Here is a 23,660-nt window from a genome sequence, read left to right as displayed (position 1 = left end):
ATTCTTAATATTGATCCGGAAGTAGGCTTTGGTACGGCGATTTTAATCACGCCCGGTTTAGAGTATAACAACATAGCAATTTTACCGGATGGACGAGGGTTGGCGTGTGTCATCTGCGACATATTTTTTGTTAACGTGTATGCCCCCTCTGGAACTGACAATAAACGTCTGAGGAATACCTTTTTCGCTCATGATGTATGTCAGCTTTTCCATCGAAACCACCGTCGGATCATCTTCGGTGGCGATTTTAATTGTGTTTTGCGTGATGCCGACCAGGAGCCGACGGCGAATAAGTGTCTTGCACTGCAAAATTTAGTTGACATTTACAAATTTAAGGACACGTGGCTTCGTTTTAGTCCGACTGCTGCAGGTTTTACTTATTTTTATCCTACTGGGCATAGCAGATTGGACAGAATTTATATCTCGCCGGATCTTACTGCTTCCATCTTGCAGGCAGAAGTTGCTCCCGTCGCTTTTTCGGATCTTTGTGGTTACTTGTGTGCTTTTCATGTCCCGTACGTTCGCCCGGAACGTACGCGCTCCTATTGGAAATTCAATGTTAGTGTTTTGGATGACGTCAGTCTTGTCGAACAGGTGCATTTGTTGTGGCGCCAACTTCTTCAGCGCCGCCCGCAGGCGAGTTCTACTGTCGATTGGTGGCTCCGTCACGCTAAACCGGCCATTCGTAGCTTGCTCATCAATTATTGTCGTGACAAGTCCCATTGGGACATGATGACGGTCGATTTTTATCGCGATTGTTTACGGGATTTAATTACTCGGGTTACCGACCGCCCTGAGCTACTTCCCACGTTACGGAAGATTAAAGCGAAGATTTTAAACCATCTGTATCGCAAGGCACAGGGCTCTGTAGTCCGTAGCAGGCCTTTCGATCCTACGTTGAAGGAACCACTTTCCTTGTATCATTTACGACGAGCCCGTCTGCGGCGTGAAAAACTTTTATTTACGGACTGGATTACGCGTGACGGCCTTAAGACTTCCGATCGACGGGTGATTCGGGACGAAATTTACGATCACTATTCTCGTCTCTTTCAATTTCAACCTTTGAATGACGCCTCCTTGCAGACATTTTTACGTGATCTGCCTTCCATTTTAACGCCTCAGGATAGACTTCTTTTAAATGAGCGTTTTACAGCTGATGATGTTTCTGCCGCTATTAAGGCTAGCCCGAAGGGAAAGGCCCCTGGCAATGACGGAATTCCTGTCGAATTTTATGTTAAATTTTCCGGCCTTTTAACTGATATTTTCGTTGCCATGGTCAATGAAATCCATAACGGCCTCGATGTGCCGGACGAATTTTTAGAGGGGCTCATCGTCCTCGTCCCGAAAACAACTGGCACCCCAAGTGCGGTGACTTTACGGCCGATTACTTTATTAAACGCCGATTATAAAATCGTCGCGCGCTGCTTTTCACACCGTCTGCGGCCGGCGTTGAAGTCCGTCATTAGCCCATCTCAATCGTGTGCCGTACCTGGACGGAATATATATGATGCTGTCCTCGCGTATCGTGAATGTATCGCTTATGCCGCATCCAGCCGTGGCGGCCGAGCTGCGATACTCTCCATTGATTTTCACAACGCGTTCGACAGAATCAGTCACGAGTACTTGCGGCGGGTTATGTCTAAGTTCGGGTTTGGTTTACAATTCACGAATGTGATATCCAACCTTTTGAAATCGGCTACTTCCCGAATCCTTTTTCATGGTCAGGCCAGTGATGTCCTCAGGCTGAACAGGTCCGTCCGCCAAGGGTGCCCACTTTCCATGGGCTTATTCGTCTTAGCCTTGGATCCTCTACTCCGCAAAATAACGGCTGTTTGCCACGGTGTACCGTTTGGTGCGGGTTCGCTTGTCTGTCGGGCGTATGCTGATGATTTGGGGGTTTTTATCCAACGCCCCGACGATATTGATGCGCTCCGTCTCCTCCTTCAACAGTTTGAAACGGCATCGGGTGCGGTTGTCAACCCCCGTAAGTCCATCTTACTGCCGCTTACTGTGACCATGAGAGATGTCCGTCGTGATTGGTATACCGTACAGTTGCGACATAAGATTCTCGGGATCCAGATGACTCCAAATGTACAACGAATGACGGTGTTAAATTGGCGCGCGGTGTTATATTCTGTTCGGGCGGCGACTCAGGCTGCCGCCAAACGAAATTTATCATTGCTGGAGAGGGTTTCGGTTGTTAATACCCAGATGTTGGCCAAGGCCTGGTACTTGGCTCAAGTTTTGCCGGTGCCGAAGGAGATCGAACGGGCTATCAAGCATGCTGTCTCTTGGCTGGTCTGGCGAGGCGAAATCTTTAAAGTCGCCTACAATATTTGTGTGCTCCCGCCGGACAGAGGCGGCCTAGGTATGGTCGATTTTCCTTCCAAGTGTGCTGCTCTTTTGCTCCACCGGACCAACTGTGTGATCGCCACTGCTGGGCAGTGCCCCACGTCTGCACTCTTCGACCTTTACCGCCCAGCTTCTCTCCGCGCGCCTGTCTCTGTCCAGGCTATCCCGTATCAATTGAATTTCGTTCGCCAGTATTTCCTCCACACAAGCTATCTGATAGGTGACGACCGAGGCCGGGGTAACGTCCGCGCGATCGCAGAGGCCCTCCGTGGAACTCCGCCGACTAACAAATGGGAGTTGCGGCTGCCGCAATACGATTGGCGGACGGTGTGGTCCAATATCTCCAGTCCATTGTTGACATCCGATGTTCGGGACACCTGGTATAAAGTTGTGAATCGCACCGTTGCCACGAATGCGAAACTCCACGCGATCAATCTCCTCCCGAGTGGCCTCTGTGGGCGGTGCGCGGCTGAAGACACGATCGAACACCGATTTGTGTGCCCCCAATTTAAAGAGGTGTGGGATGCCACCTGTGCGATGTTGGCGTTGATTAATAGGACTACCCCGCGTGCCGTGCAGCCCTTGTATATCCTGGTTCCCGACTGGCGGCCGTATCCTGCCACCAAGAGAAACGCTACTGTGTGGATTGCCGCACATGCCGCACATGCGATTTTCTCTCTCCGACTCACGGATCGCTTGCAGTTCTTGACATATCTTTGGGACTATTATGGACGGGAGAAACAGAATCCGAAGTGTGTTTCCCATTATGCCCGATTTTTAGATGTCGCATTACGGACCGCCTTTACCACTTTAAATATTTCTCTCCTGCCATGATTATGTACTTCCATTTCCGCTGTACCTTTTGGCGGGACATGCGGAATGATGTATATGTATCTATTTTCTTGATGTCTGACAGTCAATTTGTCTCACCGGCTCGACTTTCCTCCCGCCATTGTGAACGGTTGTTCTTAGGATTCTCCCTAATTAGTCTTCTCTCCTGGATTTGACGTTTGTTCCCTATTGCTGACACTTACTTCATTTTTGTGACTATTTCTGGACCGTCGTTGACTTGTCCCTGAACTTTGGAACGGTGCTTCCAGATATTTTGTGTTTGTAATGGTTGCCTTCTGGGTACGGAAATCAAGCTTATCAAGCTTCTCGAGACGACGAAATATGTTTGCTGCTGCCGGAATTGCGTCGACTTCGCCATTCCCGTGCGCCAGACATATTTGGCAATGTTTAGTGTGGTTGTTTTTTGAGAGTCCCTTTCTTTGCTTTTCTCTGGCGGCGGTGGGCTACCGCTGCCGACTTGTGGTCATTGTCCTCCGAGCATGGTTTTTATTTGTGTTTTGCGTCTTCGTGACTCCTTCCTTACATTCCGTTATTCCACGTTTCTCGGGTTGGGAGGGCGCCGGAGACACTGTGGCCAGGCCTCGGATTGCGACCCCTGCCTGCTTTGCCTCCGTAGCCACCCTGGCCTGATCTTCCAAGCAAGTAAAAAAAAAAAAAAAAAAAAAAAAAAAAAAAAAAAAAAAAAAAAAAAAAAAAAAAAAAAAAAAAATATATATATATATATATTTATATATATATATATATATATAATAATGCTCTATCACACATTATTAAAGGGCGTACAACACACCACTCTTTCCGTTATTCCACGTTTCTCGGGTTGGGAGGGCGCCGGAGGCATTGTGGCCAGGCCTCGGATTGCGACCCCTGCCTGCTTTGCCTCCGTAGCCCCCTTGGCCTGATCTTCCAAGAAAGTATATATTTAGTTCTTTTTTCAACAAAAAAAAAATAATACAAAAAAAATAAAAAAAAAGTGCAAAACAATTGAAAAGAAAAAAAAAAATAAAATAAAAAAAAAAAAAAAGGTTCTCGTCCGATCACCGACGTTGGCAACATCGAAAAAAAAAAAAAAAAAAAAAAAAAAAAAAAAAAGTTCTCGTCCGATCACCGAAGTTAAGCAACATCGGGCGTGGTTAGTACTTGGATGGGTGACCACCTGGGAACATCACGTGCTGTTGGCTCCCTTTCATTTACTTTTTTTTTTTATACCGCCCTCTTTCCATACCACCGTAAAAAAAAAAAAAAAGAAAAAAAAAAAAAAAAAAAAAAAAAAAAAAAAAAAAAGTTCTCGTCCGATCACCGAAGTTAAGCAACATCGGGCGTGGTTAGTACTTGGATGGGTGACCACCTGGGAACACAACGTGCTGTCGGCTCCCTTTCATTTACTTTTTTTTTTTATACCGCCTTCTTTCCATACTACTAACTTTCAACATAAAAAAAAAAAAAAAAAAAAAAAAAAAAAAAAAAAAAAAAAAAAAAAAAAAAAAAAGTTCTCGTCCGATCACCGAAGTTAAGCAACATCGGGCGTGGTTAGTACTTGGATGGGTGACCACCTGGGAACACCACGTGCTGTTGGCTCCCTTTCATTTACCTTTTTTTTTTATACCGCCCTCTTTCCATACCACCGTTCTGTTGTGACAAAGATTCTTGCTTAAGCATTTTAATCTACTGTAATGACCATAAGGTGCGAAATTGCAGTAAATATCTCAGTTTGAGGGAGAATGTGCTAACCAAGTTCGCCGGGAAGTCTTTGAAAACGACAAAACAGTACGAATCGGCAGATGTGTTCTGAAATACGTCAGCGCCTGTTGTTGTGTAGCGGTGTACAATTCCTACTTCGATATGTAATTATAAATTTATTCCTTAGTCGTCTCGTCTCGTCTCGTCATCTCCTGCAGACGTTTCTTGCGCTTGCGCTGTTATATGGGCCACGACCCGAGCGGCAGCGAGCGGCAGTCGAGCAAAGTCGGGACAAGTCGGGACGGGGACAGGGACAGGAATGGTGCGAATGCACTGCAAATTACGCAAACACCTCGTCTGAGGCGAGGCGAGGCGAGGCGAGGAAGCTCACATCGCCAGCAGTGGCGCCCTCCAACAACACTCTGCCACACCCCGCACAGGCCATACGCCGGTCGGCCGCGCGCCAGCCCTCCTGCGCTGGACACCAGGGACATGATGCATCTTCCGCGAGTGTCGAAGGCTGCACGCGCCAAGCGGATGACAGGAGGTGCAACGAGAAGCTGCGCGTCTCACACGCACGGCGGCGCGCCCGCTAATTCGGCAGTCGCTCTGCTAGCACGTCGGATTGCAGAAGGAAGTGCTTACAATTACAATTCTGTTCGTGTTTTATGTTGTAAAGTTGTTAGCTTGTAACGATGTAATGTTAATAAATAAATTTATAAATCTCACAAAAAAAAAATACACGAAGCGCGTCCTTCCGGCTCATAAGTTTTGGAACTCAGGATTGCGTTCGCGCTAACGTGACGAATTGTCAATAAAAAAAAAAAATGCGGCTGCTTTCGACCGAAAAGTATGATTTTGTGTGTGTTGGGATAAGAACCGAATGCGAATTCTGCCATGCGCCTACATTATATGGGCGCCAACGGCCATACCATGTTGAGTACACCGGTTCTCGTCCGATCACCGAAGTTAAGCAACATCGGGCGTGGTTAGTACTTGGATGGGTGACCACCTGGGAACACCACGTGCTGTTGGCTCCCTTTCATTTACCTTTTTTTTTTATACCGCCCTCTTTCCATACCACCGTTCTGTTGTGACAAAGATTCTTGCTTAAGCATTTTAATCTACTGTAATGACCATAAGGTGCGAAATTGCAGTAAATATCTCAGTTTGAGGGAGAATGTGCTAACCAAGTTCGCCGGGAAGTCTTTGAAAACGACAAAACAGTACGAATCGGCAGATGTGTTCTGAAATACGTCAGCGCCTGTTGTTGTGTAGCGGTGTACAATTCCTACTTCGATATGTAATTATAAATTTATTCCTTAGTCGTCTCGTCTCGTCTCGTCATCTCCTGCAGACGTTTCTTGCGCTTGCGCTGTTATATGGGCCACGACCCGAGCGGCAGCGAGCGGCAGTCGAGCAAAGTCGGGACAAGTCGGGACGGGGACAGGGACAGGAATGGTGCGAATGCACTGCAAATTACGCAAACACCTCGTCTGAGGCGAGGCGAGGCGAGGCGAGGAAGCTCACATCGCCAGCAGTGGCGCCCTCCAACAACACTCTGCCACACCCCGCACAGGCCATACGCCGGTCGGCCGCGCGCCAGCCCTCCTGCGCTGGACACCAGGGACATGATGCATCTTCCGCGAGTGTCGAAGGCTGCACGCGCCAAGCGGATGACAGGAGGTGCAACGAGAAGCTGCGCGTCTCACACGCACGGCGGCGCGCCCGCTAATTCGGCAGTCGCTCTGCTAGCACGTCGGATTGCAGAAGGAAGTGCTTACAATTACAATTCTGTTCGTGTTTTATGTTGTAAAGTTGTTAGCTTGTAACGATGTAATGTTAATAAATAAATTTATAAATCTCACAAAAAAAAAATACACGAAGCGCGTCCTTCCGGCTCATAAGTTTTGGAACTCAGGATTGCGTTCGCGCTAACGTGACGAATTGTCAATAAAAAAAAAAAATGCGGCTGCTTTCGACCGAAAAGTATGATTTTGTGTGTGTTGGGATAAGAACCGAATGCGAATTCTGCCATGCGCCTACATTATATGGGCGCCAACGGCCATACCATGTTGAGTACACCGGTTCTCGTCCGATCACCGAAGTTAAGCAACATCGGGCGTGGTTAGTACTTGGATGGGTGACCACCTGGGAACACCACGTGCTGTTGGCTCCCTTTCATTTACCTTTTTTTTTTATACCGCCCTCTTTCCATACCACCGTTCTGTTGTGACAAAGATTCTTGCTTAAGCATTTTAATCTACTGTAATGACCATAAGGTGCGAAATTGCAGTAAATATCTCAGTTTGAGGGAGAATGTGCTAACCAAGTTCGCCGGGAAGTCTTTGAAAACGACAAAACAGTACGAATCGGCAGATGTGTTCTGAAATACGTCAGCGCCTGTTGTTGTGTAGCGGTGTACAATTCCTACTTCGATATGTAATTATAAATTTATTCCTTAGTCGTCTCGTCTCGTCTCGTCATCTCCTGCAGACGTTTCTTGCGCTTGCGCTGTTATATGGGCCACGACCCGAGCGGCAGCGAGCGGCAGTCGAGCAAAGTCGGGACAAGTCGGGACGGGGACAGGGACAGGAATGGTGCGAATGCACTGCAAATTACGCAAACACCTCGTCTGAGGCGAGGCGAGGCGAGGCGAGGAAGCTCACATCGCCAGCAGTGGCGCCCTCCAACAACACTCTGCCACACCCCGCACAGGCCATACGCCGGTCGGCCGCGCGCCAGCCCTCCTGCGCTGGACACCAGGGACATGATGCATCTTCCGCGAGTGTCGAAGGCTGCACGCGCCAAGCGGATGACAGGAGGTGCAACGAGAAGCTGCGCGTCTCACACGCACGGCGGCGCGCCCGCTAATTCGGCAGTCGCTCTGCTAGCACGTCGGATTGCAGAAGGAAGTGCTTACAATTACAATTCTGTTCGTGTTTTATGTTGTAAAGTTGTTAGCTTGTAACGATGTAATGTTAATAAATAAATTTATAAATCTCACAAAAAAAAAAATACACGAAGCGCGTCCTTCCGGCTCATAAGTTTTGGAACTCAGGATTGCGTTCGCGCTAACGTGACGAATTGTCAATAAAAAAAAAAAATGCGGCTGCTTTCGACCGAAAAGTATGATTTTGTGTGTGTTGGGATAAGAACCGAATGCGAATTCTGCCATGCGCCTACATTATATGGGCGCCAACGGCCATACCATGTTGAGTACACCGGTTCTCGTCCGATCACCGAAGTTAAGCAACATCGGGCGTGGTTAGTACTTGGATGGGTGACCACCTGGGAACACCACGTGCTGTTGGCTCCCTTTCATTTACCTTTTTTTTTTATACCGCCCTCTTTCCATACCACCGTTCTGTTGTGACAAAGATTCTTGCTTAAGCATTTTAATCTACTGTAATGACCATAAGGTGCGAAATTGCAGTAAATATCTCAGTTTGAGGGAGAATGTGCTAACCAAGTTCGCCGGGAAGTCTTTGAAAACGACAAAACAGTACGAATCGGCAGATGTGTTCTGAAATACGTCAGCGCCTGTTGTTGTGTAGCGGTGTACAATTCCTACTTCGATATGTAATTATAAATTTATTCCTTAGTCGTCTCGTCTCGTCTCGTCATCTCCTGCAGACGTTTCTTGCGCTTGCGCTGTTATATGGGCCACGACCCGAGCGGCAGCCGAGCAAAGTCGGGACAAGTCGGGACGGGGACAGGGACAGGAATGGTGCGAATGCACTGCAAATTACGCAAACACCTCGTCTGAGGCGAGGCGAGGCGAGGCGAGGAAGCTCACATCGCCAGCAGTGGCGCCCTCCAACAACACTCTGCCACACCCCGCACAGGCCATACGCCGGTCGGCCGCGCGCCAGCCCTCCTGCGCTGGACACCAGGGACATGATGCATCTTCCGCGAGTGTCGAAGGCTGCACGCGCCAAGCGGATGACAGGAGGTGCAACGAGAAGCTGCGCGTCTCACACGCACGGCGGCGCGCCCGCTAATTCGGCAGTCGCTCTGCTAGCACGTCGGATTGCAGAAGGAAGTGCTTACAATTACAATTCTGTTCGTGTTTTATGTTGTAAAGTTGTTAGCTTGTAACGATGTAATGTTAATAAATAAATTTATAAATCTCACAAAAAAAAAAATACACGAAGCGCGTCCTTCCGGCTCATAAGTTTTGGAACTCAGGATTGCGTTCGCGCTAACGTGACGAATTGTCAATAAAAAAAAAAAATGCGGCTGCTTTCGACCGAAAAGTATGATTTTGTGTGTGTTGGGATAAGAACCGAATGCGAATTCTGCCATGCGCCTACATTATATGGGCGCCAACGGCCATACCATGTTGAGTACACCGGTTCTCGTCCGATCACCGAAGTTAAGCAACATCGGGCGTGGTTAGTACTTGGATGGGTGACCACCTGGGAACACCACGTGCTGTTGGCTCCCTTTCATTTACCTTTTTTTTTTATACCGCCCTCTTTCCATACCACCGTTCTGTTGTGACAAAGATTCTTGCTTAAGCATTTTAATCTACTGTAATGACCATAAGGTGCGAAATTGCAGTAAATATCTCAGTTTGAGGGAGAATGTGCTAACCAAGTTCGCCGGGAAGTCTTTGAAAACGACAAAGCAGTACGAATCGGCAGATGTGTTCTGAAATACGTCAGCGCCTGTTGTTGTGTAGCGGTGTACAATTCCTACTTCGATATGTAATTATAAATTTATTCCTTAGTCGTCTCGTCTCGTCTCGTCATCTCCTGCAGACGTTTCTTGCGCTTGCGCTGTTATATGGGCCACGACCCGAGCGGCAGCGAGCGGCAGTCGAGCAAAGTCGGGACAAGTCGGGACGGGGACAGGGACAGGAATGGTGCGAATGCACTGCAAATTACGCAAACACCTCGTCTGAGGCGAGGCGAGGCGAGGCGAGGAAGCTCACATCGCCAGCAGTGGCGCCCTCCAACAACACTCTGCCACACCCCGCACAGGCCATACGCCGGTCGGCCGCGCGCCAGCCCTCCTGCGCTGGACACCAGGGACATGATGCATCTTCCGCGAGTGTCGAAGGCTGCACGCGCCAAGCGGATGACAGGAGGTGCAACGAGAAGCTGCGCGTCTCACACGCACGGCGGCGCGCCCGCTAATTCGGCAGTCGCTCTGCTAGCACGTCGGATTGCAGAAGGAAGTGCTTACAATTACAATTCTGTTCGTGTTTTATGTTGTAAAGTTGTTAGCTTGTAACGATGTAATGTTAATAAATAAATTTATAAATCTCACAAAAAAAAAAATACACGAAGCGCGTCCTTCCGGCTCATAAGTTTTGGAACTCAGGATTGCGTTCGCGCTAACGTGACGAATTGTCAATAAAAAAAAAAAAATGCGGCTGCTTTCGACCGAAAAGTATGATTTTGTGTGTGTTGGGATAAGAACCGAATGCGAATTCTGCCATGCGCCTACATTATATGGGCGCCAACGGCCATACCATGTTGAGTACACCGGTTCTCGTCCGATCACCGAAGTTAAGCAACATCGGGCGTGGTTAGTACTTGGATGGGTGACCACCTGGGAACACCACGTGCTGTTGGCTCCCTTTCATTTACCTTTTTTTTTTATACCGCCCTCTTTCCATACCACCGTTCTGTTGTGACAAAGATTCTTGCTTAAGCATTTTAATCTACTGTAATGACCATAAGGTGCGAAATTGCAGTAAATATCTCAGTTTGAGGGAGAATGTGCTAACCAAGTTCGCCGGGAAGTCTTTGAAAACGACAAAACAGTACGAATCGGCAGATGTGTTCTGAAATACGTCAGCGCCTGTTGTTGTGTAGCGGTGTACAATTCCTACTTCGATATGTAATTATAAATTTATTCCTTAGTCGTCTCGTCTCGTCTCGTCATCTCCTGCAGACGTTTCTTGCGCTTGCGCTGTTATATGGGCCACGACCAGAGCGGCAGCGAGCGGCAGTCGAGCAAAGTCGGGACAAGTCGGGACGGGGACAGGGACAGGAATGGTGCGAATGCACTGCAAATTACGCAAACACCTCGTCTGAGGCGAGGCGAGGCGAGGCGAGGAAGCTCACATCGCCAGCAGTGGCGCCCTCCAACAACACTCTGCCACACCCCGCACAGGCCATACGCCGGTCGGCCGCGCGCCAGCCCTCCTGCGCTGGACACCAGGGACATGATGCATCTTCCGCGAGTGTCGAAGGCTGCACGCGCCAAGCGGATGACAGGAGGTGCAACGAGAAGCTGCGCGTCTCACACGCACGGCGGCGCGCCCGCTAATTCGGCAGTCGCTCTGCTAGCACGTCGGATTGCAGAAGGAAGTGCTTACAATTACAATTCTGTTCGTGTTTTATGTTGTAAAGTTGTTAGCTTGTAACGATGTAATGTTAATAAATAAATTTATAAATCTCACAAAAAAAAAAAATACACGAAGCGCGTCCTTCCGGCTCATAAGTTTTGGAACTCAGGATTGCGTTCGCGCTAACGTGACGAATTGTCAATAAAAAAAAAAAATGCGGCTGCTTTCGACCGAAAAGTATGATTTTGTGTGTGTTGGGATAAGAACCGAATGCGAATTCTGCCATGCGCCTACATTATATGGGCGCCAACGGCCATACCATGTTGAGTACACCGGTTCTCGTCCGATCACCGAAGTTAAGCAACATCGGGCGTGGTTAGTACTTGGATGGGTGACCACCTGGGAACACCACGTGCTGTTGGCTCCCTTTCATTTACCTTTTTTTTTTATACCGCCCTCTTTCCATACCACCGTTCTGTTGTGACAAAGATTCTTGCTTAAGCATTTTAATCTACTGTAATGACCATAAGGTGCGAAATTGCAGTAAATATCTCAGTTTGAGGGAGAATGTGCTAACCAAGTTCGCCGGGAAGTCTTTGAAAACGACAAAACAGTACGAATCGGCAGATGTGTTCTGAAATACGTCAGCGCCTGTTGTTGTGTAGCGGTGTACAATTCCTACTTCGATATGTAATTATAAATTTATTCCTTAGTCGTCTCGTCTCGTCTCGTCATCTCCTGCAGACGTTTCTTGCGCTTGCGCTGTTATATGGGCCACGACCCGAGCGGCAGCCGAGCAAAGTCGGGACAAGTCGGGACGGGGACAGGGACAGGAATGGTGCGAATGCACTGCAAATTACGCAAACACCTCGTCTGAGGCGAGGCGAGGCGAGGCGAGGAAGCTCACATCGCCAGCAGTGGCGCCCTCCAACAACACTCTGCCACACCCCGCACAGGCCATACGCCGGTCGGCCGCGCGCCAGCCCTCCTGCGCTGGACACCAGGGACATGATGCATCTTCCGCGAGTGTCGAAGGCTGCACGCGCCAAGCGGATGACAGGAGGTGCAACGAGAAGCTGCGCGTCTCACACGCACGGCGGCGCGCCCGCTAATTCGGCAGTCGCTCTGCTAGCACGTCGGATTGCAGAAGGAAGTGCTTACAATTACAATTCTGTTCGTGTTTTATGTTGTAAAGTTGTTAGCTTGTAACGATGTAATGTTAATAAATAAATTTATAAATCTCACAAAAAAAAAAATACACGAAGCGCGTCCTTCCGGCTCATAAGTTTTGGAACTCAGGATTGCGTTCGCGCTAACGTGACGAATTGTCAATAAAAAAAAAAAATGCGGCTGCTTTCGACCGAAAAGTATGATTTTGTGTGTGTTGGGATAAGAACCGAATGCGAATTCTGCCATGCGCCTACATTATATGGGCGCCAACGGCCATACCATGTTGAGTACACCGGTTCTCGTCCGATCACCGAAGTTAAGCAACATCGGGCGTGGTTAGTACTTGGATGGGTGACCACCTGGGAACACCACGTGCTGTTGGCTCCCTTTCATTTACCTTTTTTTTTTATACCGCCCTCTTTCCATACCACCGTTCTGTTGTGACAAAGATTCTTGCTTAAGCATTTTAATCTACTGTAATGACCATAAGGTGCGAAATTGCAGTAAATATCTCAGTTTGAGGGAGAATGTGCTAACCAAGTTCGCCGGGAAGTCTTTGAAAACGACAAAGCAGTACGAATCGGCAGATGTGTTCTGAAATACGTCAGCGCCTGTTGTTGTGTAGCGGTGTACAATTCCTACTTCGATATGTAATTATAAATTTATTCCTTAGTCGTCTCGTCTCGTCTCGTCATCTCCTGCAGACGTTTCTTGCGCTTGCGCTGTTATATGGGCCACGACCCGAGCGGCAGCGAGCGGCAGTCGAGCAAAGTCGGGACAAGTCGGGACGGGGACAGGGACAGGAATGGTGCGAATGCACTGCAAATTACGCAAACACCTCGTCTGAGGCGAGGCGAGGCGAGGCGAGGAAGCTCACATCGCCAGCAGTGGCGCCCTCCAACAACACTCTGCCACACCCCGCACAGGCCATACGCCGGTCGGCCGCGCGCCAGCCCTCCTGCGCTGGACACCAGGGACATGATGCATCTTCCGCGAGTGTCGAAGGCTGCACGCGCCAAGCGGATGACAGGAGGTGCAACGAGAAGCTGCGCGTCTCACACGCACGGCGGCGCGCCCGCTAATTCGGCAGTCGCTCTGCTAGCACGTCGGATTGCAGAAGGAAGTGCTTACAATTACAATTCTGTTCGTGTTTTATGTTGTAAAGTTGTTAGCTTGTAACGATGTAATGTTAATAAATAAATTTATAAATCTCACAAAAAAAAAATACACGAAGCGCGTCCTTCCGGCTCATAAGTTTTGGAACTCAGGATTGCGTTCGCGCTAACGTGACGAATTGTCAATAAAAAAAAAAAAAATGCGGCTGCTTTCGACCGAAAAGTATGATTTTGTGTGTGTTGGGATAAGAACCGAATGCGAATTCTGCCATGCGCCTACATTATATGGGCGCCAACGGCCATACCATGTTGAGTACACCGGTTCTCGTCCGATCACCGAAGTTAAGCAACATCGGGCGTGGTTAGTACTTGGATGGGTGACCACCTGGGAACACCACGTGCTGTTGGCTCCCTTTCATTTACCTTTTTTTTTTATACCGCCCTCTTTCCATACCACCGTTCTGTTGTGACAAAGATTCTTGCTTAAGCATTTTAATCTACTGTAATGACCATAAGGTGCGAAATTGCAGTAAATATCTCAGTTTGAGGGAGAATGTGCTAACCAAGTTCGCCGGGAAGTCTTTGAAAACGACAAAACAGTACGAATCGGCAGATGTGTTCTGAAATACGTCAGCGCCTGTTGTTGTGTAGCGGTGTACAATTCCTACTTCGATATGTAATTATAAATTTATTCCTTAGTCGTCTCGTCTCGTCTCGTCATCTCCTGCAGACGTTTCTTGCGCTTGCGCTGTTATATGGGCCACGACCCGAGCGGCAGCCGAGCAAAGTCGGGACAAGTCGGGACGGGGACAGGGACAGGAATGGTGCGAATGCACTGCAAATTACGCAAACACCTCGTCTGAGGCGAGGCGAGGCGAGGCGAGGAAGCTCACATCGCCAGCAGTGGCGCCCTCCAACAACACTCTGCCACACCCCGCACAGGCCATACGCCGGTCGGCCGCGCGCCAGCCCTCCTGCGCTGGACACCAGGGACATGATGCATCTTCCGCGAGTGTCGAAGGCTGCACGCGCCAAGCGGATGACAGGAGGTGCAACGAGAAGCTGCGCGTCTCACACGCACGGCGGCGCGCCCGCTAATTCGGCAGTCGCTCTGCTAGCACGTCGGATTGCAGAAGGAAGTGCTTACAATTACAATTCTGTTCGTGTTTTATGTTGTAAAGTTGTTAGCTTGTAACGATGTAATGTTAATAAATAAATTTATAAATCTCACAAAAAAAAAAAATACACGAAGCGCGTCCTTCCGGCTCATAAGTTTTGGAACTCAGGATTGCGTTCGCGCTAACGTGACGAATTGTCAATAAAAAAAAAAATGCGGCTGCTTTCGACCGAAAAGTATGATTTTGTGTGTGTTGGGATAAGAACCGAATGCGAATTCTGCCATGCGCCTACATTATATGGGCGCCAACGGCCATACCATGTTGAGTACACCGGTTCTCGTCCGATCACCGAAGTTAAGCAACATCGGGCGTGGTTAGTACTTGGATGGGTGACCACCTGGGAACACCACGTGCTGTTGGCTCCCTTTCATTTACCTTTTTTTTTTATACCGCCCTCTTTCCATACCACCGTTCTGTTGTGACAAAGATTCTTGCTTAAGCATTTTAATCTACTGTAATGACCATAAGGTGCGAAATTGCAGTAAATATCTCAGTTTGAGGGAGAATGTGCTAACCAAGTTCGCCGGGAAGTCTTTGAAAACGACAAAGCAGTACGAATCGGCAGATGTGTTCTGAAATACGTCAGCGCCTGTTGTTGTGTAGCGGTGTACAATTCCTACTTCGATATGTAATTATAAATTTATTCCTTAGTCGTCTCGTCTCGTCTCGTCATCTCCTGCAGACGTTTCTTGCGCTTGCGCTGTTATATGGGCCACGACCCGAGCGGCAGCGAGCGGCAGTCGAGCAAAGTCGGGACAAGTCGGGACGGGGACAGGGACAGGAATGGTGCGAATGCACTGCAAATTACGCAAACACCTCGTCTGAGGCGAGGCGAGGCGAGGCGAGGAAGCTCACATCGCCAGCAGTGGCGCCCTCCAACAACACTCTGCCACACCCCGCACAGGCCATACGCCGGTCGGCCGCGCGCCAGCCCTCCTGCGCTGGACACCAGGGACATGATGCATCTTCCGCGAGTGTCGAAGGCTGCACGCGCCAAGCGGATGACAGGAGGTGCAACGAGAAGCTGCGCGTCTCACACGCACGGCGGCGCGCCCGCTAATTCGGCAGTCGCTCTGCTAGCACGTCGGATTGCAGAAGGAAGTGCTTACAATTACAATTCTGTTCGTGTTTTATGTTGTAAAGTTGTTAGCTTGTAACGATGTAATGTTAATAAATAAATTTATAAATCTCACAAAAAAAAAATACACGAAGCGCGTCCTTCCGGCTCATAAGTTTTGGAACTCAGGATTGCGTTCGCGCTAACGTGACGAATTGTCAATAAAAAAAAAAAAAATGCGGCTGCTTTCGACCGAAAAGTATGATTTTGTGTGTGTTGGGATAAGAACCGAATGCGAATTCTGCCATGCGCCTACATTATATGGGCGCCAACGGCCATACCATGTTGAGTACACCGGTTCTCGTCCGATCACCGAAGTTAAGCAACATCGGGCGTGGTTAGTACTTGGATGGGTGACCACCTGGGAACACCACGTGCTGTTGGCTCCCTTTCATTTACCTTTTTTTTTTATACCGCCCTCTTTCCATACCACCGTTCTGTTGTGACAAAGATTCTTGCTTAAGCATTTTAATCTACTGTAATGACCATAAGGTGCGAAATTGCAGTAAATATCTCAGTTTGAGGGAGAATGTGCTAACCAAGTTCGCCGGGAAGTCTTTGAAAACGACAAAACAGTACGAATCGGCAGATGTGTTCTGAAATACGTCAGCGCCTGTTGTTGTGTAGCGGTGTACAATTCCTACTTCGATATGTAATTATAAATTTATTCCTTAGTCGTCTCGTCTCGTCTCGTCATCTCCTGCAGACGTTTCTTGCGCTTGCGCTGTTATATGGGCCACGACCCGAGCGGCAGCCGAGCAAAGTCGGGACAAGTCGGGACGGGGACAGGGACAGGAATGGTGCGAATGCACTGCAAATTACGCAAACACCTCGTCTGAGGCGAGGCGAGGCGAGGCGAGGAAGCTCACATCGCCAGCAGTGGCGCCCTCCAACAACACTCTGCCACACCCCGCACAGGCCATACGCCGGTCGGCCGCGCGCCAGCCCTCCTGCGCTGGACACCAGGGACATGATGCATCTTCCGCGAGTGTCGAAGGCTGCACGCGCCAAGCGGATGACAGGAGGTGCAACGAGAAGCTGCGCGTCTCACACGCACGGCGGCGCGCCCGCTAATTCGGCAGTCGCTCTGCTAGCACGTCGGATTGCAGAAGGAAGTGCTTACAATTACAATTCTGTTCGTGTTTTATGTTGTAAAGTTGTTAGCTTGTAACGATGTAATGTTAATAAATAAATTTATAAATCTCACAAAAAAAAAAATACACGAAGCGCGTCCTTCCGGCTCATAAGTTTTGGAACTCAGGATTGCGTTCGCGCTAACGTGACGAATTGTCAATAAAAAAAAAAAATGCGGCTGCTTTCGACCGAAAAGTATGATTTTGTGTGTGTTGGGATAAGAACCGAATGCGAATTCTGCCATGCGCCTACATTATATGGGCGCCAACGGCCATACCATGTTGAGTACACCGGTTCTCGTCCGATCACCGAAGTTAAGCAACATCGGGCGTGGTTAGTACTTGGATGGGTGACCACCTGGGAACACCACGTGCTGTTGGCTCCCTTTCATTTACCTTTTTTTTTTATACCGCCCTCTTTCCATACCACCGTTCTGTTGTGACAAAGATTCTTGCTTAAGCATTTTAATCTACTGTAATGACCATAAGGTGCGAAATTGCAGTAAATATCTCAGTTTGAGGGAGAATGTGCTAACCAAGTTCGCCGGGAAGTCTTTGAAAACGACAAAACAGTACGAATCGGCAGATGTGTTCTGAAATACGTCAGCGCCTGTTGTTGTGTAGCGGTGTACAATTCCTACTTCGATATGTAATTATAAATTTATTCCTTAGTCGTCTCGTCTCGTCTCGTCATCTCCTGCAGACGTTTCTTGCGCTTGCGCTGTTATATGGGCCACGACCCGAGCGGCAGCCGAGCAAAGTCGGGACAAGTCGGGACGGGGACAGGGACAGGAATGGTGCGAATGCACTGCAAATTACGCAAACACCTCGTCTGAGGCGAGGCGAGGCGAGGCGAGGAAGCTCACATCGCCAGCAGTGGCGCCCTCCAACAACACTCTGCCACACCCCGCACAGGCCATACGCCGGTCGGCCGCGCGCCAGCCCTCCTGCGCTGGACACCAGGGACATGATGCATCTTCCGCGAGTGTCGAAGGCTGCACGCGCCAAGCGGATGACAGGAGGTGCAACGAGAAGCTGCGCGTCTCACACGCACGGCGGCGCGCCCGCTAATTCGGCAGTCGCTCTGCTAGCACGTCGGATTGCAGAAGGAAGTGCTTACAATTACAATTCTGTTCGTGTTTTATGTTGTAAAGTTGTTAGCTTGTAACGATGTAATGTTAATAAATAAATTTATAAATCTCACAAAAAAAAAAATACACGAAGCGCGTCCTTCCGGCTCATAAGTTTTGGAACTCAGGATTGCGTTCGCGCTAACGTGACGAATTGTCAATAAAAAAAAAAAATGCGGCTGCTTTCGACCGAAAAGTATGATTTTGTGTGTGTTGGGATAAGAACCGAATGCGAATTCTGCCATGCGCCTACATTATATGGGCGCCAACGGCCATACCATGTTGAGTACACCGGTTCTCGTCCGATCACCGAAGTTAAGCAACATCGGGCGTGGTTAGTACTTGGATGGGTGACCACCTGGGAACACCACGTGCTGTTGGCTCCCTTTCATTTACCTTTTTTTTTTATACCGCCCTCTTTCCATACCACCGTTCTGTTGTGACAAAGATTCTTGCTTAAGCATTTTAATCTACTGTAATGACCATAAGGTGCGAAATTGCAGTAAATATCTCAGTTTGAGGGAGAATGTGCTAACCAAGTTCGCCGGGAAGTCTTTGAAAACGACAAAGCAGTACGAATCGGCAGATGTGTTCTGAAATACGTCAGCGCCTGTTGTTGTGTAGCGGTGTACAATTCCTACTTCGATATGTAATTATAAATTTATTCCTTAGTCGTCTCGTCTCGTCTCGTCATCTCCTGCAGACGTTTCTTGCGCTTGCGCTGTTATATGGGCCACGACCCGAGCGGCAGCGAGCGGCAGTCGAGCAAAGTCGGGACAAGTCGGGACGGGGACAGGGACAGGAATGGTGCGAATGCACTGCAAATTACGCAAACACCTCGTCTGAGGCGAGGCGAGGCGAGGCGAGGAAGCTCACATCGCCAGCAGTGGCGCCCTCCAACAACACTCTGCCACACCCCGCACAGGCCATACGCCGGTCGGCCGCGCGCCAGCCCGGACGTGTGTTCGGCTCGTGCCTGCTGCCACCTTCGTGTGCTGCAGGCGGTGTCTTCGTCGCGTGTTTGGTGCTGCGCCTCGCAGCGTTCTCTCTTCTCTACTAGTTCCTGTAAGTTTATTGACGCTTTATTATGAATCGTGCTAACTCCGTACAGTGTGTTTTTGATAGGAACGCGGCTAGACCGTCTCCTTTTGATGTTCACGAATGGATATTTTCCGAATTGCGTATTCCCGAATCTGATTTGGTCGGCATTCAGCTCGATTTTATTCAAAACTCTGTCTTTTTGAAACTTCCGAACGCGGATTGTGTCGATAAGCTAGTTACTGCAAGTGGTGGCGTTAAGAAATTTAAGCACGTGGACGGTACTTTGTCTGATGTTTTGATACTGCCGGCAGGCTTCGGCATTCGAAATGTGAAGGTTTATAATGTTCCCTTTGAGTGCCCCAATGAGGCCATTGCTCGTAAACTTGGCGAATTTGGCACCGTTCTAAGTGTGGAGAATGATGTGTGGCCTGCAGGTTTTAGGTACCGGGTTTTGAGTGGTGTTCGGACAGTACGTGTAGATTTAAAGAAACATATACCCTCGTATCTGATCATTGCTGGCACGCGAGCTTTCCTTAGCTATAGTGGGCAGCCGCAGACGTGCTCAGTGTGTGGCAAAACGGATCATTTGCGACAAACTTGCACTTTACGCAGGCCGGCACAGCTGCCGCGCGAAGCTGTTGACAACACTACGTATGCAGGCGCGTTGGTTGGACCCCCCTCAGTCGCCCCGACCGACCGACAGGCTTCTGCCGCTCCTGCGGCTGTGGCTGCTGTGTCCGATAATGTGACTCCGCCGACAGTAGTCGTGCCCCCGGTTGTGTCGGAACAAAGTTTACCTGCCGAACTCACCCCTCGCGAAGTCAGTATTGCTGATTTGCCAGCCGTAAGTGTTCCGGACGTGCCTGTTGGGGAGTCTTCTGAAATGTTGGTCGAGTCTCCCCGGCCGATTTCCGTCCCCGCCCCACCGACAGACAAGCGGAAATTGCAGTCACAACCGGGCCTGTCCACTTCTGGCGAGGCGGATGCTAGCAGCGCAGAAAGTGAGGTGTCCCAAGTTTCCACCCAGTCCGCCCCTGCCGATCCCAAACCAAAGCGTAGGCGGTCTAAGAAACGTTCGAAAACGGCGCCCACTGAGGGCGACGGCGTTTCCTTCGAACAGGCCGTTGAGGGACTAACGGATTCCTTGGTCCAAGAGCGTCGCGACGCACCTTTCGTGCACGGTCCACCTGTGTCGGTGCCGGCCACCCCCGCTTCCCGGGCCGTCCCGGATGCCCCACCTGTTCCTTCGGACACCATGCAGTGGTCTGAAGATGTGGAGGAGGATAATTTTTTCTAGTCTTGCTTAAGTTCAAGAGTCCACCCTGACGCGTGCCTTCCACCAGTTACGCGTCCTGACACTTAATGTCAATAGAATCCGCAGTGCCCGTAAAATTGACGCCCTTTTACACTTTTTGCAATCTGCTTGTTGTGATGTGATTTTCCTTCAAGAACTTACAGCTGACGTTGTCCCGCATCTTACTGCGTTTAATGTTATTCTTAACATTGATCCGGAAGTAGGATTTGGTACGGCGATTTTAATCACGCCCGGTTTAGAGTATAACAACATAGCAATTTTACCGGATGGACGAGGGTTGGCGTGTGTAATCTGCGACATATTTTTTGTTAACGTGTATGCCCCCTCTGGAACTGACAATAAACGTCTGAGGAATACCTTTTTCGCTCATGATGTATGTCAGCTTTTCCATCGAAACCACCGACGGATCATCTTCGGTGGCGATTTTAATTGTGTTTTGCGTGATGCCGACCAGGAGCCGACGGCGAATAAGTGTCTTGCACTGCAAAATTTAGTTGACATTTACAAATTTAAGGACACGTGGCTTCGTTTTAGTCCGACTGCTGCAGGTTTTACTTATTTTTATCCTACTGGGCATAGCAGATTGGACAGAATTTATATCTCGCCGGATCTTACTGCTTCCATCTTGCAGGCAGAAGTTGCTCCCGTCGCTTTTTCGGATCATTGTGGTTATTTGTGTGCTTTTAATGTCCCGTACGTTCGCCCGGAACGTACGCGCTCCTATTGGAAATTCAATGTTAGTGTTTTGGATGACGTCAGTCTTGTCGAACAGGTGCATTTGTTGTGGCGCCAACTTCTTCAGCGCCGCCCGCAGGCGAGTTCTACTGTCGATTGGTGGCTCCGTCACGCTAAACCGGCCATTCGTAGTTTGCTCATCAATTATTGTCGTGACAAGGCCCATTGGGACATGATGACGGTCGATTTTTATCGCGATTGTTTACGGGATTTAATTACTCGGGTTACCGACCGCCCTGAGCTACTTCCCACGTTACGGAAGATTAAAGTGAAGATTTTAAACCATCTGTATCGCAAGGCACAGGGCTCTGTAGTCCGTAGCAGGCCTTTCGATCCTACGTTGAAGGAACCACTTTCCTTGTATCATTTACGACGAGCCCGTCTGCGGCGTGAAAAACTTTTATTTACGGACTGGATTACGCGTGACGGCCTTAAGACTTCCGATCGACGGGTGATTCGGGACGAAATTTACGATCACTATTCTCGTCTCTTTCAATTTCAACCTTTGAATGACGCCTCCTTGCAGACATTTTTACGTGATCTGCCTTCCATTTTAACGCGTCAGGATAGACTTCTTTTAAATGAGCGTTTTACAGCTGATGATGTTTCTGCCGCTGTTAAGGCTAGCCCGAAGGGAAAAGCCCCTGGCAATGACGGAATTCCTGTAGAATTTTATGTAAAATTTTCCGGCCTTTTAACTGATATTTTCGTTGCCATGGTCAATGAAATCCATAACGGCCTCGATGTGCCGGACGAATTTTTAGAGGGGCTCATCGTCCTCGTCCCGAAAACAACTGGCACCCCAAGTGCGGTGACTTTACGGCCGATTACTTTATTAAACGCCGATTATAAAATCGTCGCGCGCTGCTTTTCACACCGTCTGCGGCCGGCGTTGAAGTCCGTCATTAGCCCATCTCAATCGTGTGCCGTCCCTGGACGGAATATTAATGATGCTGTCCTCGCGTATCGTGAATGTATCGCTTATGCCGCATCCAGCCGTGGCGGCCGAGCTGCGATACTCTCCATTGATTTTCACAACGCGTTCGACAGAATCAGTCACGAGTACTTGCGGCGGGTTATGTCTAAGTTCGGGTTTGGTTTAAAATTCACGAATGTGATATCCAACCTTTTGAAATCGGCTACTTCCCGAATCCTTTTTCATGGTCAGGCCAGTGATGTCCTCAGGCTGAACAGGTCCGTCCGCCAAGGGTGCCCACTTTCCATGGGCTTATTCGTCTTAGCCTTGGATCCTCTACTCCGCAAAATAACGGCTGTTTGCCACGGTGTACCGTTTGGTGCGGGTTCGCTTGTCTGTCGGGCGTATGCTGATGATTTGGGGGTTTTTATCCAACGCCCCGACGATATTGATGCGCTCCGTCTCCTCCTTCAACAGTTTGAAACGGCATCGGGTGCGGTTGTCAACCCCCGTAAGTCCATCTTACTGCCGCTTACTGTGACCATGAGAGATGTCCGTCGTGATTGGTATACCGTACAGTTGCGACATAAGATTCTCGGGATCCAGATGACTCCGAATGTACAACGAATGACGGTGTTAAATTGGCGCGCGGTGTTATATTCTGTTCGGGCGGCGACTCAGGCTGCCGCCAAACGAAATTTATCATTGCTGGAGAGGGTTTCGGTTGTTAATACCCAGATGTTGGCCAAGGCCTGGTACTTGGCTCAAGTTTTGCCGGTGCCGAAGGAGATCGAACGGGCTATCAAGCATGCTGTCTCTTGGCTGGTCTGGCGAGGCGAAATCTTTAAAGTCGCCTACAATATTTGTGTGCTCCCGCCGGACAGAGGCGGCCTAGGTATGGTCGATTTTCCTTCCAAGTGTGCTGCTCTTTTGCTCCACCGGACCAACTGTGTGATCGCCACTGCTGGGCAGTGCCCCACGTCTGCACTCTTCGACCTTTACCGCCCAGCTTCTCTCCGCGCGCCTGTCTCTGTCCAGGCTATCCCGTATCAATTGAATTTCGTTCGCCAGTATTTCCTCCACACAAGCTATCTGATAGGTGACGACCGACGCCGGGGTAACGTCCGCGCGATCGCAGAGGCCCTCCGTGGAACTCCGCCGACTAACAAATGGGAGTTGCGGCTGCCGCAATACGATTGGCGGACGGTGTGGTCCAATATCTCCAGTCCATTGTTGACATCCGATGTTCGGGACACCTGGTATAAAGTTGTGAATCGCACCGTTGCCACGAATGCGAAACTCCACGCGATCAATCTCCTCCCGAGTGGCCTCTGTGGGCGGTGCGCGGCTGAAGACACGATCGAACACCGATTTGTGTGCCCCCAATTTAAAGAGGTGTGGGATGCCACCTGTGCGATGTTGGCGTTGATTAATAGGACTACCCCGCGTGCGGTGCAGCCCTTGTATATCCTGGTTCCCGACTGGCGGCCGTATCCTGCCACCAAGAGAAACGCTACTGTGTGGATTGCCGCACATGCCGCACATGCGATTTTCTCTCTCCGACTCACGGATCGCTTGCAGTTCTTGACATATCTTTGGGACTATTATGGACGGGAGAAACA

At 49.4% G+C, this 23,660-nt stretch overlaps 12 non-coding genes across 12 annotated transcripts; all 12 read left to right on the top strand.

Annotated features, from left to right (window-relative positions):
• The first annotated feature begins 5,802 nt into the window (after window positions 1-5,802).
• Window positions 5,803-5,921, top strand: LOC126442856 (5S ribosomal RNA). Its single transcript, XR_007581685.1, has one exon. It is a non-coding gene; the product is annotated as a 5S ribosomal RNA (ribosomal RNA).
• Window positions 5,922-6,941: 1,020 nt separating this feature from the next.
• On the top strand, window positions 6,942-7,060 carry LOC126442854 (5S ribosomal RNA). The gene has a single exon (XR_007581684.1). It is a non-coding gene; the product is annotated as a 5S ribosomal RNA (ribosomal RNA).
• A 1,021-nt stretch (window positions 7,061-8,081) lies between these two features.
• On the top strand, window positions 8,082-8,200 carry LOC126442951 (5S ribosomal RNA). The gene has a single exon (XR_007581772.1). It is a non-coding gene; the product is annotated as a 5S ribosomal RNA (ribosomal RNA).
• Window positions 8,201-9,211: 1,011 nt separating this feature from the next.
• LOC126442950 (5S ribosomal RNA) lies at window positions 9,212-9,330 on the top strand. The gene has a single exon (XR_007581771.1). It is a non-coding gene; the product is annotated as a 5S ribosomal RNA (ribosomal RNA).
• Window positions 9,331-10,352: 1,022 nt separating this feature from the next.
• On the top strand, window positions 10,353-10,471 carry LOC126442949 (5S ribosomal RNA). Its single transcript, XR_007581770.1, has one exon. It is a non-coding gene; the product is annotated as a 5S ribosomal RNA (ribosomal RNA).
• A 1,022-nt stretch (window positions 10,472-11,493) lies between these two features.
• Window positions 11,494-11,612, top strand: LOC126442948 (5S ribosomal RNA). The gene has a single exon (XR_007581769.1). It is a non-coding gene; the product is annotated as a 5S ribosomal RNA (ribosomal RNA).
• A 1,011-nt stretch (window positions 11,613-12,623) lies between these two features.
• LOC126442947 (5S ribosomal RNA) lies at window positions 12,624-12,742 on the top strand. Its single transcript, XR_007581768.1, has one exon. It is a non-coding gene; the product is annotated as a 5S ribosomal RNA (ribosomal RNA).
• Window positions 12,743-13,764: 1,022 nt separating this feature from the next.
• LOC126442945 (5S ribosomal RNA) lies at window positions 13,765-13,883 on the top strand. The gene has a single exon (XR_007581766.1). It is a non-coding gene; the product is annotated as a 5S ribosomal RNA (ribosomal RNA).
• Window positions 13,884-14,894: 1,011 nt separating this feature from the next.
• Window positions 14,895-15,013, top strand: LOC126442944 (5S ribosomal RNA). The gene has a single exon (XR_007581765.1). It is a non-coding gene; the product is annotated as a 5S ribosomal RNA (ribosomal RNA).
• A 1,022-nt stretch (window positions 15,014-16,035) lies between these two features.
• On the top strand, window positions 16,036-16,154 carry LOC126442942 (5S ribosomal RNA). Its single transcript, XR_007581764.1, has one exon. It is a non-coding gene; the product is annotated as a 5S ribosomal RNA (ribosomal RNA).
• A 1,011-nt stretch (window positions 16,155-17,165) lies between these two features.
• Window positions 17,166-17,284, top strand: LOC126442941 (5S ribosomal RNA). Its single transcript, XR_007581763.1, has one exon. It is a non-coding gene; the product is annotated as a 5S ribosomal RNA (ribosomal RNA).
• Window positions 17,285-18,295: 1,011 nt separating this feature from the next.
• LOC126442940 (5S ribosomal RNA) lies at window positions 18,296-18,414 on the top strand. Its single transcript, XR_007581762.1, has one exon. It is a non-coding gene; the product is annotated as a 5S ribosomal RNA (ribosomal RNA).
• The last annotated feature ends 5,246 nt before the right edge of the window (window positions 18,415-23,660 follow it).

The sequence above is a fragment of the Schistocerca serialis genome, unplaced genomic scaffold (genome assembly GCF_023864345.2).
Source record: "Schistocerca serialis cubense isolate TAMUIC-IGC-003099 unplaced genomic scaffold, iqSchSeri2.2 HiC_scaffold_1413, whole genome shotgun sequence".
Lineage (NCBI taxonomy): Eukaryota > Metazoa > Arthropoda > Insecta > Orthoptera > Acrididae > Schistocerca > Schistocerca serialis.
This window is presented reverse-complemented; position numbering and strand designations above follow the sequence as displayed.